This window comes from Schistocerca gregaria, chromosome 2 (assembly GCF_023897955.1).
Source record: "Schistocerca gregaria isolate iqSchGreg1 chromosome 2, iqSchGreg1.2, whole genome shotgun sequence".
Lineage (NCBI taxonomy): Eukaryota > Metazoa > Arthropoda > Insecta > Orthoptera > Acrididae > Schistocerca > Schistocerca gregaria.
In genome coordinates this window covers 802,349,393-802,365,640 of record NC_064921.1, presented here as the reverse complement: position 1 = coordinate 802,365,640, position 16,248 = coordinate 802,349,393, and the positions used below count along the sequence as shown (strand labels likewise).

The 16,248-nt window shown below is 43.8% G+C and overlaps 1 pseudogene; it reads left to right on the top strand.

Moving 5' to 3' along the window:
- The first annotated feature begins 782 nt into the window (after positions 1-782).
- LOC126337338 (5S ribosomal RNA) lies at positions 783-900 on the top strand (annotated as a pseudogene).
- Positions 901-16,248: the final 15,348 nt, after the last annotated feature.

The following is a 16,248-nucleotide window of genomic DNA, read 5'->3' as shown; positions in this document are numbered from 1 at the left end:
ATGATGATGATAACGAACATGATGATGAGGAGAAACCTATCTTCAGTCAAGACACAACTTCTGCATGCTGCTCCTTGCGCACATACAGCGTCCTGAGACATTAGCTTAGCTCATGCAGCATACAGGATTGGTTACGGATAACAAAGCACGACACACCTACCGCATCACGCCGCACTGCGGCATGCGGTATAGAAAAAGGATGTGCTGCAGGTAGGAAACATCGTCCATTCTATCTAGCTCCAGTTGCACGACCAGTGCCTCTCTTGTCATTGCCTGAACGCCGTCATATATTTGCCTCCGGCAACAATAGGACATGGCAGTAAAGGATTCCGTCAGCACTTCCAGAGAGTCGTCATTTCAGGAAAGGGAAAGAACAAAAGCACCCGCTCCTAATTTTACAAGCTCATCTGTGAAATAAAACCGAAAAGTGGGTAAATTATTGTATTTGAAGCTTCATTACAGCAGGACGATTCATTTGATGCTGGATGAAGTCCTCCTTGAGTCTCTTCCATGCATCACAGTCTCCTGTGACAGACATCCATGTTGCTAGCTCCTGTACGTTTCCTGATGTCACCTGGCAAACCTTCCATTGGGGCGCCTCGTCCTAGTTTTCCTATTTCTTAGAATTAAGCAAAGAACTCCCTCGCTCCGCCTACAAGCCTTTCGCCCGGCTACGTATACTTCTCACCTCCATTTAAATTTCAGTACTATGAAGATTACGTCTTCCATTCGTTTGTTCCTTGGTCCATATATTTATTTCCCTCTATCTCTTGAGTGTTTCAGGCAGCGGCCTTGCCGCAGTGGAAACGCCGGTTCCTGTTAGATCACCGAAGTTAAGCGCTGTCGGTCGTGGCCGGCACTTGGATGGGTGACCGTCAGGGCTGCCATGCGCTGTTGCCATTTTTAGGGCTGCACTCAGCCTCGTGATGCAAATTGAGAAGCTACTCGACCGAATAGTAGCGGTTCCGCTCAAAGAAATCATAATAACGGGAGAGCGGTGTGCTGACCACACGCCCCTCCTATCCGCATCCTTAGCTCAGGATGACACGGCTGCCGGATGGTCCCGATGGGACACTTGTCCCCTGAAGACGGAGTGAGTGCTTCTTCAGTGATTCCGAACAACCATCTCTTTGTTGTCCGCCGAGCTCCCATCAGCCATAACAGGTTATATACACCGACGGCAAACGTAGAGAAATGAGAGTCAGCCGGCGAGGAGGTGGCGTGTGGCGCTATCTGATCAGCAGGCGGCGCCTCGAGCCCTGCTACGGGCAGAGTACGACGACCAGGAGATAGGCGGCCGTTGTAAGGGCACCAGCCACGGTGAAGGCTTACTGTGGGAGCTTCTGACCAGACGACTGGCGTCCGTAAGGGTGCTGCCGCGGCACAAACTCAAAAAAACCCCGAGTTACTTCACGGTCGCCGCCTAAGTATCAAACGTAACAGCTAGGATCTTATAGCTTTTTAAAAAGATTTAGTATCAGCAGTTTCTCACTCCCGTTAACTAACGAAAAGGTAATAGCATGCCAACAACAATCCCAAGTATAACCAAATATGGGCAATATCAGTAATATTATATTCTGGAGGCGAAATAGACCTCGACAATGTATCTATTCCATATCTAGTAGTCACTGTAATTGTTAGGAATGTTTAAAACCATTCTATTCTGTTAATACTGCTAAAATTCTGCTATCATCATCGTCGATAACGCATTTAAACACAGAAGTGTTTTGAAAGTAATTAAGATCAGTAATATTCAGTTATAATCATTAATTATGATACATAGTTTAAAACTAACATAATTCAAAAAACAAAGAACAGATTTTGATTAAAATACGAGTGTAACTATGTAATTACAAAGCATTGTCCTGTCTGCTGGACTCAGTTTTGAAAAGACAGTTTTACTGAAATCAAGTAAATTTTTATTAAAGCTTGGAAACATGCTACGAAGAATTTATATTCCATATTTTGCGAATAATCCACTAAAACGTAATATGTATTGTTATAGTTGCCTTTACGATTATTTTCATGATGAATGAGACTGCCACTACATTCATTTATTATGTAATGTCGTTTTATTTTATAGTTTATACAGTGTTATTTAATGTACTGTCAAAATTCATTGAAATTCTTTAATTACGTCATTGTAGTAAAATGCATATAAGGCCCTTGTGGAAGCACTACTTACGTCCAGATTTGCTTTAAGTGTAGACACGGTCGATCAGTACAGTCAACATGTAATCCACTCTAAAAGGCACACACCGTGTCAACTTTGTACAGTTGTACCTTGAAATAACCAAGACAGAAACTCAAAACTACGTGTGGCAAGAATTAATGCGGTCATTACTACCCAGTTGGTTAGTGTTCATAGCACCAGGACTTCTGTTAATTCATTTTTTCTACTGCAACAGCAGTAAGATTAACTCTTCGAAGCAGATAACACAAGTTAAGTATTTGACCCCGACAGAAGAACTTTTTATGGGTAACCCATCAAGTAAAATCCGTAGTAATGAAGATACAAGACAAGAAATGGGAGCACATGAAAAAGCAAAGCGAGGCGAGGAACATCAACCCTGCAGATATAATGAATAGTAATTTAGATACTAAGGACGAAACACAAAACTCTTTCCTTTAAAAACTAAAAACGCCTTAACGCCTTAAGTGATCTTAACGAATAAAGTGTCAACAGACAGCGCTTGAATAGCGCTATCGGATAACAGTTTCAGAATTTCTGTTATATCAGTACAGTTTAAGAGGGTCGGAATGTTGTTTCGCAGGGTTAAAAGCACGTCTTGGTGCAAAATAAATTACAAAGCAGTAAAGGAACGGAAGTATTTGATAATACACTATAATAACTTTCAGTAGAATTTTAATCCTCATTATGTTTCATATAGCTAATATCAAATATGCTAATGTTGATTATCTCACTGATTAAGACATAAACACTCAAAAATCAAGGACCATAGCAAAAAATTAATGTTACCAAGGAAAGTTGGTGGTATTCTAGCCCTAGTTCATATATAATACGACAGAGATAAGTTAATATAGTATTTATTCGTTATGTGTTTCACGTGTAATACGAGAAAGACATTACGCTGGATTTTCTGATACAAAGGATTGAATACAGTAAGCAGGTTGAAATGAATGTAGAGATGAAGATGTCTGCTCATCATAAACCTCCATGGAGGGGTGCATCAAACCAGTCTTAGTACTGAAGACCGCAAAAACAACAACAACAAACTTGTTTTTCAGAAACGTTTTTCTTACTGACGCCAGACTGCATTTTATGTTATTTATACTTCGGCGATCGTCAGTTGTTTTGCTGTCCTAGTAGCAAAATGCACCTTTACTGTCTCATTTCCCCGTCGAATACCTTCAGCATCCGCCGATTTAATTCGGCTATACGCTATTGATCTTGATTTATTTTTGTTGAACTTCATGTCACAATTTCTTTTCAATACATCATACATTCTGTTCAACTGATCATTCAAGCCGAAATGCCCTCTCTGACAGAACTGATATTTACTAGGAAATCTCAAAATATTTGTTTCTTCCCTGTGAACTTTAGTTCTTTCCAAATTCCTGCTTAGTTTCCTTCAGTTTTTGCTCTTTGTACGAACTGAATAACTTAGGGGATAGTCTATAACAGTGCCTTAGTCCCTGACGCCTACTTCGACCTTTATAACAGCAGTTTGGTTTCTTGTTCACGTACAGCACGATAGCGGCTGTTTAAAGCTACCTCCTTCTCGGCGGACGTCCGAGTTTTATCCGGAATCACTCTCAGGTCTGCATCTCACTTAATAAATAAAAATTGTTGAAAAAGAGACATACAAAACTTGGGGTTTGAAGATTAATTACCAAAAAACAACAGAATATTTGACTAATGATTCAGATGAGCTGTACATTGAAGGAAAGAAAATCAAAAAGATAAAATACTTTCTGTTATTTGGGATCCATTTTAGAAATAGAGGGAAAATCAGACTCAGAAATCAATAAAAGAATTTGTAGCTGACGGAAGGTCATTGGGATGCTTAACGCAGTCTTACAGATGAGGAATGTAATGAGCAGAACTAAAAAAATTAATATACAAAACCATATTAGAGAGTGTGGTTCTGTATGGAATGGAGACCTGGACAATTAACCTGAAGAAAAAACCCTGTAAAAGATCAGCGTGTAGTCATATGATTTTTTTTTTCATTTATATTCTTGTACAAGTCCACATCCATAGCCGAGTGGTGAACGCGACGGATCCTCTTGCGGGGTTTCGAGTTCGATTGCCGGTAGAGCCAGGAATTATACCTTGGTATACATTGAGAAACTGTGGTTCCAAGTTCTAAGTGTAGACAAGGGCCGGGAGCGCAGCGAACTGACGTCACGCCTCTCCATACTGCATTCGATGAGGAATTACTCAGGATGAAACGGCGGTCGGTTGATTCCTCCATGGTATTCAGGGCCTGATCGCGGGGTGATGGGTAAGTTACGTACGCTTATTCACTGATTGAAACAAGAAGGCATTGTGCGAAATAAACGGATGTTGATAGGCGTGTTCCTACATCTGAAATATTACTTCTATTCAAATTTCACGCCAGTATGGGGATGCCAATCATGTTTGCTTTAAATTCACAGTGTAAATAAAGGTCGTGAGTATTTGTTTCATTTGAGATTGGACGTGGTGACTTGAGCTTAGTCATGAATTCATTTAAGGAGACGAAGACGCCATTATTAACACGCCACTGATTTTGAACGAGGTGGTATATTAGGGCTACGAGAAGATAGATGTCCCTTCTCCGATTTTGCCGAAAGTCTAAGCAGCACTGTAGTCACTGTACATGACTGCTGCCAGCGGTCTTCACGATAACATACAGTGGCAAGAAGACCGGTTTCTGGACGGCCACGTGACACTACTGACGGGGAGGAGCATCGTCTTCAGCGTGTGGCTCAGGCGCATAGTTCTGCATCTGACACAGCCATTTGAGTAATTTGTGCTGGGTTGACAAAACGAATTGATACAAATCGCTTACTTCAAGGACGCCCTGTAGAGTGCATTCCACTGACCCCAGACCAGCGCCATTAGCAATTTCAGTACTGACAAGCTAGAGCTCATTGGAGGGCAGCTTGGAGGTCTATTGTGCTTTCTGATGAAAGTGATGGCCGTGTGCTGGTTAGAAGTGGCCAGTTGAGGGCCTGCAACCAACCTGTCTGCATGCTAGTTACATTGGACCTACATGTGGAGTTATTGTCTTGGGTGCGGTCTCGTATGACAGCACGTTGTTATCCCTCGCAACCTGACAGCAAATTTGTACGACAATCTGATGATTCGATCTGTTGGGCTGCCCTTCACTAGTTCGATCACCAGTTCTGTCTTCAGGCAAGCATGCATGGGACGTCATCGGGTGAGAACTCTAGCCGATGAAGTGCAACAGGCATGGAACTCTATCCCACAAACTGACAAACGATAGCTTTACAACACAATGAACGTAGGTTTGCGTGTAGAGATGGGCAAAGTCGTTCATGCTTGGAAACTAGTTCACTGGTGATCGCTCTTTTTTTGGGAACCGTTCATTTTTACTCGTTCACAGTTCATTGTCTTCGGTACATGGTTCTTATGAAAAATTGGAAATTAGTGGCGTAGGTGGCTGAAGATGAAAGGCGCCAAGAGGGGGACTTGCCTCCCCCCTGGAGTACAGAGTTTTTATTCATAACAGAATTCTCACACACTTGCAATTTTCGTGATTCTGCAAAAGATCTCGCTTAGCCAACTGTAGCGTTATGTGGCTGATCGCAGTGAAATAATATAAGGAGACGCACGAAAAACCGGCCCCGAGTACAGACTGCTCGCCAATTACGCACGATTTGTTAACCGCTACGAGCAGAATACATAAACATGTAATAATTAGGCAGTGAAGAAATAACAAATGAGCTAATGCAAACAACTTCGAAACAATAGATGACGATTGGTAATGAGCAGTCTAGTACTCGGGGCCGATTTTTTGTGCGCCACCCTGTACCACTGAAATAATATTGCACGAGTTATCATATTCTCTTCACAAAATGTGACACCAGATACTCGATTACGAGGCGTGGGCTCCAATCGTTTGTAAGTCGGTCTGCCTTCCATAACAATGAACATGTTCTTTTCACCTTGGATCAAAAAAAGACGAAAAATGGCCACTCGTGTGTGCCGTGCCGACTTCCTTTGCATGTGTGGGAGCAAAAAGTCTTGCCTTTTTACAAGTATTTCTTCTGGTATTTACCGAGCGAGGTGGCGCAGTCGTTAGCACACTGGACTCGCATTCGGGAGGACGACGATTCAATCCCGTCTCCGACCATCCTGATTTAGGTTTTCCGTGATTTCCCTAAATCGCTTCAGGCAAATGCCGGGATGGTTCCTTTGGAAGGGCACGGCCGATTTCCTTCCCCGTCCTTCCCTCTCCCGAGCTTGCGCTCCGTCTCTAATGACCTCGTTGTCGACGGGACGTTAAACACTAATCTCCTCCTCTTCTTCTGCTGTTTATCAAAATAGTGAAGCAAGCTGATAAGCCGTTTTGTTAGCTGAAAATAAGTAGCTATTACATACCATGTAATTTTTATGTAGTTTACGTAATTATAAAATACATTTCAATTACCGGTCGTGGACGCTGAATAGAATATGAACAGAACCAGAAGTTCAGAGTTCAAAAAAGGTTTGAAACAGATCTAGAATGGGCGTGCAAAGCTACCGAAACGAACAACAACTCGGCACTGAACTAACTATGAGCAGTCGGCAGTGGAACTGCGACGGGTGGCCTCCGAAAGAAGGACGAGTCCGGCCTAGGGAGACCGAGGCCGAGACAGAAGGGAACGGGACCGAGGCTGGAACGAGGCCGGCCGACGTGTTGTTCGCGAACGAGACCGACCGTTTCCCGTTGCCGGCAAGTATAAGTAGAAAGCCGCGACCCAAGTGAACTATGAGAGACCTTTCCTTAGAATTCGTTCCTCGCTCGTTCCGTTCATCTTGGTGAACCGTTCCTTTGGACCCGCTATTTCGCAAACGACCCATCTCTATTTGCCTGCTTTCATTCGACATTCTGTCGGTTACATCGGTTATTAATGCACCAGCATTTCACGTTTGCCGGCCGGTGTGGTGGTGCGGTTCTAGGCGCTTCTGGAACCGCGTGACCGCTACGGTCGCAGGTTCGAATCCTGCTTCGGGCATGGATGTGTGTGATATCCTTAGGTTAGCTAGGTTTAAGCAGGTCTAAGTTCTAGGGGCTGATGACCACAGATGGTAAGCCCCATAGTGCTCAGAGCCATCTGAACCAATTTCAAGTTTGCAATGGCAAATATCGCGCTTACATTAACCTGTGATCTTGCAACGTTAATCACTGAAATATGTTACCTAGAGAAATGCATCCCCGAATTTCATTCCTCTACATTAACTGTTTTTTAGTGTTGTGATTGTTTTCCCGGCAGTATAAATTTTGTGTGCATTCTAAGTTTGTTCTCTTGGTACGTTAGCCGCCACAATATATATCGCGAATATGATCTGTGGAACAGATAACTAAGAAAACTAACCTTTTTTTTGTCATCAATCTACTGACTGGTTTGATGCGGCCCGCCACGAATTCCTTTCCTGTGCTGACCTCTTCATCTCAGAGTAGCACTTGCAACCTACGTCCTCAATTATTTGCTTGACGTATTCCAATCTCTGTCTTCCTCTACAGTTTTTGCCCTCTACAGCTCCCTCTAGTACCATGGAAGTCATTCCCTCATGTCTTAGTAGATGTCCTATCATCCTGTCCCTTCTCCTTAACAGTGTTTTCCACATATTCCTTTCCTCTCCGATTCTGCGTAGAACCTCCTCTTTCCTTACCCTATCAGTCCACCTAATTTTCAACATTCGTCTATAGCACCACATCTCAAATGCTTCGATTCTCTTCTGTTCCGGTTTTCCCACAGTCCATGTTTCACTACCATACAATGCTGTACTCCAGCCGTTCATCCTCAGAAATGTCTTCCTCAAATTAAGGCCGGTATTTGATATTAGTAGACTTCTCTTGGCCAGAAATGCGTTTTTTGCCATAGCGAGTCTGCTTTTGATGTCCTCCTTGTTCCGTCCGTCATTGGTTATTTTACTGCCTAGGTAGCAGAATTCCTTAACTTCAATGACTTCGAGACCATCAATCCTGATGTTAAGATTCTCGCTGTTCTCATTTCTACTACTTCTCATTACCTTCGTCTTTCTCCGATTTACTCTCAAACCATACTGTGTACTCATTAGACTGTTCATTCCGTTCAGCAGATCATTTAATTCTTCTTCACTTTCACTCAGGATAGCAATGTCATCAGCGAATCGTATCATTGATATCCTTTCGCCTTGTATTTTAATTCCACTCCTGAACCTTTCTTTTATTTCCATCATTGCTTCCTCGATGTACAGATTGAAGAGTAGGGGCGAAAGGCTACAGCCTTGTCTTACTCCCTTCATAATACGAGCACTTCGTTCTTAATCGTCCACTCTTATTATTCCCTCTTGGTTGTCGTACATATTGTATATGACCCGTCTCTCCCTATAGCTTACCCCTACTGTTTTCAGAATCTTGAACAGCTTGCACCATTTTATATTTTCGAACGCTTTTTCCACGTCGACAAATCCTATGAACGTGCCTTGATTTTTCTTTAGCCTTGCTTCCATTATTAGCCGTAACGTCAGAATTGCTCTCTCGTGTCTTTACTTTTCCTAAAGCCGAACTGATTGCCACCTAGCGCATTCTCAATTTTCTTTTCCATTCTTCTGTATATTATTCTTGTAAGCAGCTTCGATGCATGAGCTGTTAAGCTGATTGTGCGATAATTCTTGCACTTGTCAGCTCTTGCTGTCTTCGGAATTGTGTGGACGATGCTTTTCCGAAAGTCAGATGGTATGTCGCCAGACTCATATATTCTACACACCAATGTGAATAGTCGTTTTGTTGCCACTTCCCCTAATGATTTTAGAAATTCTGATGGAATGTTATCCATCCCTTCTGCCTTATTTGACCATAAGTCCTCCAAAGCTCTTTTAAATTCCGATTCTAATACTGGATCCCCTATCTCTTCTAAATCGACTCCTGTTTCTTCTTCTATCACATCAGACAAATTTTCACCCTCATAGAGGCTTTCAATGTATTCTTTTCTCCTATCTGCTCTCTCCTCTGCATTTAACAGTGGAATTCCCGTTGCACTCTTAATGTTACCACCGTTGCTTTTAATGTCACCAAAGGTTGTTTTGACTTTCCTGTATGCTGAGTCTGTCCTTCCGACAATCATATCTTTTTCGATGTCTTCACATTTTTCCTGCAGCCATTTCGTCTTAGGTTCCCTGCACTTCCTATTTTTTTCATTCCTCAGCGACTTGTATTTCTGTATTCCTGATTTTCCCGGAACATGTTTGTACTTCCTCCTTTCATCAATCAACTGAAGTATTTCTTCTGTTACCCATGGTTTCTTCGCAGATACCTTCTTTGTACCTATGTTTTCCTTCCCAACTTTTGTGATGGCCCTTTTTAGAGATGTCCATTCCTCTTCAACTGTGCTGCTTACTGCGATATTCCTTATTGCTGTATCTATAGCGTTAGAAAACTTCAAACGTATCTCGTCATTCCTTAGAACTTCCGTATCCCACTTCTTAGCGTATTGATTCTTGAACTTCAGCCTACTCTTCATCACTACTATATTGTGATCTGAGTCTATATCTGCTCCTGGGTACGCCTTACAATCCAGTATCTGATTTCGGAATCTCTGTCTGACCATGATGTAATATAACTGAAATCTTCCCGTATCTCCCGGCCTTTTCCAAGTATACCTCCTCCTCTTGTGATTCTTGAACAGGGTATTCGCTATTACTAGCTGAAACTTGTTACAGAACTCAATTAGTCTTTCTCCTCTTTCATTCCTTGTCCCAAGCCCATATTCTCCTGTAACCTTTTCTTCTACTCCTTCCCCTACAACTGCATTCCAGTCGCCCATGACTACTAGATTTTCGTCCCCCTTTACATACTTCATTACCCTTTCAATATCATCACACTTTCTCTATCTGTTCATCTTCAGCTTGCGACGTCGGCATGTATACCTGAACTATCGTTGTCGGTGTTGGTCTGCTGTAGATTCTGATTAGAACAACCCGGTCACTGAACTGTTCACAGTAACACACCCTCTGCCCTACCTTCCTATTCATAACGAATCCTACACCTGTTATACCATTTTCTGCTGCTGTTGATATTACCCGATACTCATCTGACCAGAAATCCTTGTCTTCCACACATGCTTGGAATGACATGGGGTTTCACTAGAATAAAAAAAAGACAAAAGTTCAAAAAATGTCCGACAGATGGCGCTTCATCTGATCAGAATAGCAATTATTAGCATAACAAAGTAAGACAAAGCAAAGATGATGTTCTTTACAGGAAATGCTCAATACGTCCGCCATCATTCCTCAACAATAGCTCTGGTTGAGGAATAATGTTGTGAACAGCACAGTAAAGTATGTCCGGAGTTATGGTGAGGCATTGGCGTCGGATGTTGTCTTTCAGCATCCCTAAAGATGTCGGTCGATCACGATACACTTGCGACTTCAGGTAACCCCAAAGCCAGTAATCGCACGGACTGAGGTCTGGGAACCTGGGAGGCCAAGCATGACGAAAGTGGCGGCTGAGCACACGATCATCACCAAACGACGCGCGCAAAAGATCTTTCACGCGTCTAGCAATATGTTTTTTTGTTCTTTTTTTTGTTCTAATAAAACCCCATGTCATTCCAAACATTCCAAATTTTTACCTGTCTATCTACATTATTCCGTGGTTTATTAAGGTTTCAAATTTATACTGACTTTTTGATCATCCGGTACATTCCACGGAGGGGTGGGTATGGTCCCAAACAACAAATACATACTTTTCTTGATCCATTGTACATTCCAGAATGAAGAGATTAGCCAGGGAATGCAGCGACAACATTCCCCAGACCATAGCGCTCCCTAATATGGCGTGGACTCTTCCGACGATTGTTGCAGGTTCTTTGCTTTCAGTCCGATAGAGTATAAAACGTGATTCGTATCAAAAGGGCACTTTTCGGCAGTCACTGGACATCCAGTTGTGGTACTGCTGTGGAAATTCCAACCTTCGTGGCCGATAAACAACTGACAGCATGGGTGCACGAATCAGACGCCTGCATAGCAACATACGCTGACCGGTCGTTGAGGAGACTCTGTTGGTAGCCCCTTGGTTCAGGTGGGCGGTCAGTTGCTCAACAGTTGCACGTCTGGTCGCCCGAACACATCTTCGGAGCCGTCGCTCACCTCGTTCCATGGCCATGGCTCACCACAGTTGCCTCGGCATCGATTTTGCATAGCGCCATTTTGCCATGCACGATATACATTAACCACGGCGGCTCGCCAACAGTTCACAAACTATGCTGTTTCGGAAGTGCTAAATTCACTAAACAACTCGCTACGATCACGTTTAATGCTCACATTAGCTACGATAATCACAGCAGAGCGCTCAAAACATATTCTGGGGTAACTCAACATTTAGACAAAAAGTATTCACCGCTCAAAAAAAAGTGGTTAGAAAATGTGTGGGGTTCATAGTCGCACATCTTGTAGACATCTTTTTAAAAGACTGGGAATTCCCACAACAGCCTCCTAGTACATTTACTCACTAATGAAATTTGTTCGCCGGTCGTTGTGGCCGAGCGGTTCTAGGCGCTTCAGTCCGGAACCGCGCTGCTACTACGTCGCAGGTTCGAATCCTGCCTCTGGCATGGATGTGTGTGATGTTCTTAGGTTAGTTAGGTTTAAGTAGTTCTAAGTATAGGGGACTGATGACCTCAGATGTTAAGTCCCATAGTGCTCAGAGCCATTTGATTTTTGAAATTTGTTCTCGACAACAGTCTAAAAACAACAGTGACATTCATGATTATAACACCAGAAAAAAGAAATACTTACACTATGCTTTACTGAGCCTATCTTTGGCACAGAAAGGGGTAAAATGTGCTGCTGCTTTAAAATTTTTCGACGAATTACTAGATGAAATAAAATGTCTGACAGACAGCAGTAATACCTTCAAAAATAAATTGAAATCATATCTCCTTGACAACTCCTTCTATACCATTGATGAATTCTTGAATAGGAAGTGAACGGGGTAAGTAATATAATAGAAATATTAATCTTTAACTCTGTATTGTAATATATTGTTTCATATGTGCGTTTCTTCAGCACTCGACACGTTCCACATCATAAATCGAATGATCATGCCCTTTTGAACGTCATGTGAATCGCCGCGTACCCGAAATACGACAACGTACGCGTAGCACCCGACACGTTTTATATACCCTCCTCTGCTGGTGCTGCCACCTGCCTGCTGTGAGTGCTGCTTGACGTGGAAGATGGGTGGTGGTCACATTACCGTGACCGGACAGTACATCTTTACATTTCCAGATTATGTTCCGTCAGAAATGTGTTCAGTTCCATTCGCAAAGATGACCTGGATCCGGTCAGAAATGTCGTCCGAAATACGATAAGCTCTTATCTTGTTCACTGTACGACAATGGTAGACGAAAATTGTTGCTTATTACACGTAAACTTGGGATGTGTATGAATTCCTAAGGGACGAAACTGCTGAGGTCATCGGTCCCTAGACTTACACACTGCTTAAATTAAGTTATGCTAAGAACGACACATACAACCATGCCCGAGGATGGACTCGAACCTCCTGCGGGAGGGGCCGTGCAATCATTGACATGGTTTCTGTAACCGCGCAAACACTCCGCGTGGAAACTTGAGACCATGCAGTTACATACACTCCTGGAAATTGAAATAAGAAAACCGTGAATTCGTTGTGCCAGGAAGTGGAAACTTTATGGATACATTCCTGGGGTCAGATACATCACATAATCACACTGACAGAACCACAGGCACATAGACACAGGCAACAGAGCATGCACAATGTCGGCACTAATACAGTGTATATCCACCTTTCGCAGCAATGCAGGCTGCTATTCTCCGCCGGCCGTTGTGGCCGTGCGGTTCTAGGCGCTTCAGTCTGGAACCGCAGGACCGCTACGGTCGCAGGTTCGAATCCTGCCTCGGACATGGATGTGTGTGATGTCCTTAGGTTAGTTAGGTTTACGTAGTTCTAAGTTCTAGGGGACTGATGACCACAGATGTTAAGTCCTATAGAGCTCAGAGCCATTTGAACCATTTGCTATTCTCCCATGGAGACGATCGTAGAGATGCTGGATGTAGTCCTGTGGAACGGCTTGCCATGCCATTTCCACCTGGCGCCTCAGTTAGACCAGCGTTCTTGCTGGACGTGCAGACCGCGTGAGACGACGCTTCATCCAGTCCCAAACATGCTCAATGGGGGACAGATCCGGAAATCTTGCTGGCCAGGGTAGTTGACTTACACCTTCTAGAGCACGTTGGGTGGCACGGGATACATGCGGCCGTGCATAGTCCTGTTGGAACAGCAAGTTCCCTTGCCCATATAGGAATGATAGAACGATGGGTTCGATGACGGTTTGGACGTACCGTGCACTATTCAGTGTCCCCTCGACGATCACAAGAGGTGTACGGCCAATGTAGGAGATCGCTCCCCACACCATGATGCCGGGTGTTCGCCCTGTGTGCCTCGGTCGTATGCAGTTCTGATTGTGGCGCTCACCTGCACGGCGCCAAACACGCATACGACCATCATTGGCACCAAGGCAGAAGTGACTCTCATCGCTGAAGACAACACGTCTCCATTCGTCCCTCCATTCACGCCTGTCGCGACACCACTGCAGGCGGGCTGCACGATGTTGGGGCGTGAGCGGAAGACGGCCTAACGGTGTGCGGGACCGTAGCCCAGCTTCATGGAGACGGTTGCGAATGGTCCTCGCCGATACCCCAGGAGCAACAGTGTCCCTAATTTGCTGGGAAGTGGCGGTGCGGTCCCCTACGGCACTGCGTAGGATCCTACTGTCTTGGCGTGCATCCGTGCGTCGCTGCGGTCCGGTCCCAGGTCGACGGGCACGTGCACCTTCCGCCGACCACTGGCGACAACATCGATGTACTGTGGAGACCTCACGCCCCACGTGTTGAGCAGTTCGGCAGTACGTCCACCCGGCCTCCCGCATGCCCACTATACGCCCTCGCTCAAAGTCCGTCAACTGCACATACGGTTCACGTCCACGCTGTCGCGGCATGCTACCAGTGTTAAAGACTGCGATGGAGCTCCGTATGCCACGGCAAACTGGCTGACACTGACGGCGGCGGTGGACAAATGCTGCGCAGCTAGCGCCATTCGACGGCCAACACCGCGGTTCCTGGTGTGTCCGCTGTGCCGTGCGTGTGATCATTGCTTGTACAGCCCTCTCGCAGTGTCCGGTGCAAGTATGGTGGGTCTGACACACCGGTGTCAATGTGTTCTTTTTTCCATTTCCAGGAGTGTATTTAATAACACCACAATCTTAGTACGTGTCAGGTTAGCAGTTAAAACTAATCAGAATAGATTTGACGTAATTTGAGAATACAGGCTCATTTCAGAACAATAATATAGGAAATAATCGATTTAATAATTTCTGTGGTATTAAGATACATGGTTGGCTCCGTTTCTGAAAACCCTATTCTAAATTCAGAACAAAGAGAGACTTCAGCAGCTTCAAAGGTTCAAGATACACGTAGCAACTCCAAAAAAAGGGGTATATATTTCCTCAAAGTTCGCCTCACAGAATAGATTCGTAAAAGTTATTATCTCCGACTGACATATGACTGCACTCGCAGACAAAAATCGGAATTATTCATTTAATAATAGTTGCGTACACAACGGTAAGTAGAAACATGAGTGGACAGTTACATCACTACGCATTTCATGAACGAAAGCCTTTCTTTGACGGTATGTGTTGCATGGGGGCTTAATTATTTTAAAATGCAAATAATTTTTGTAGCTGTCTGTCCGGTTACGAAGTCTCGTAACCGATTGGCCCTGAGTAGCATTAGTACGCAATCTGACTGCATAGAATAACAACAAAGAATGAAATGAAATTTCCGTTAACACAATTGATTAATTAAGTCCCCAGCAACTATAAGAGCTACGATACAACAAAGCACAAGAGTAACTATTCTGTGTGTGAAAGTTTGAGTCAACGTACATATCTGGCTCGGTTATTCCTCAGTGCGACAAGTTCTTATAAACACCATTTACAATGAAGTAATTAAAAAACCAGAAATACTGTAATTGCTTATAGAAACCAGAATTACAGTCTAATACATGAACACAAGCCAGATGCTTTGTTGAATGAACCTGTGACCAAGAGGCATTGTTATTTAGGAAATTTGAAATAAAAAAAAATATTTTGTGTTACCTTCATATATATTGGCGGAAAATACACTGTGATCATTGCAACATCCCCAATCAAACAGCACCTGCTGTCTCGTCCAACAGAACAGCTGCACACGACATCCCCTCAACTAGTACTGATATCGACAACCTCTCAACAAGCGCTGCCCACGGCAACCTCTTCACTACTACTGCCAGTGGAGGCGGCAGAATAAAACGCTCTGGCGCTGTGACTCAGTGTAGCCACCTTTCAGTGTGCGTAATGGCGAGCATGTCATGAATTCTCTACACGTAAAAAAATACTTGAACATGCCCTACACCTTCACATTTTTGTACTGGCATTTAATGTCTGCTTTAAGGCTGATTCGTAGTCACGTACAGGACATCTAGTGTTTCAGCTCCGAGAAAGATTCTGGGAAAGCTTGATAGCCCAGTGCACTGGTGCACTGTACAGAGCTGCATTCTGCATTGGGAAAGATTTCCGACAGTCCTCTATGTCGTTCAGGAAAAGAAAGACTGTACTACATCACTCCTCACACCAGCCTACTCACAAACTGTGACACAAATCGCTCAATATAAGATTTACTTGCAGATTTGCAGTGTTTATACGTTCTTCCCTCGGCGAAAGTAATTTCAATATTTGTTATTAACTGCATAGGTTGCCTCACACGATGTTAATGGAGACAGCCGGGCGCTGTGGTCGAGCGGTTCTAGGCTCTTCAGTCTGGAATCGTGAGACCGCTACGGTCGCAGGTTCGAATCCTGCCTCGGGCATGGATGTGTGATTTCCTTATGTTAGTTAAGTTTACGTAGTTCTAAGTTCTAGAGGACTGATGACCTCACATGTTAAGTCCCATAATGCTCAGAGCCATTTGAACCATTTGTTAATGCAGACAAGACCTGTACGGACTATTGAAAG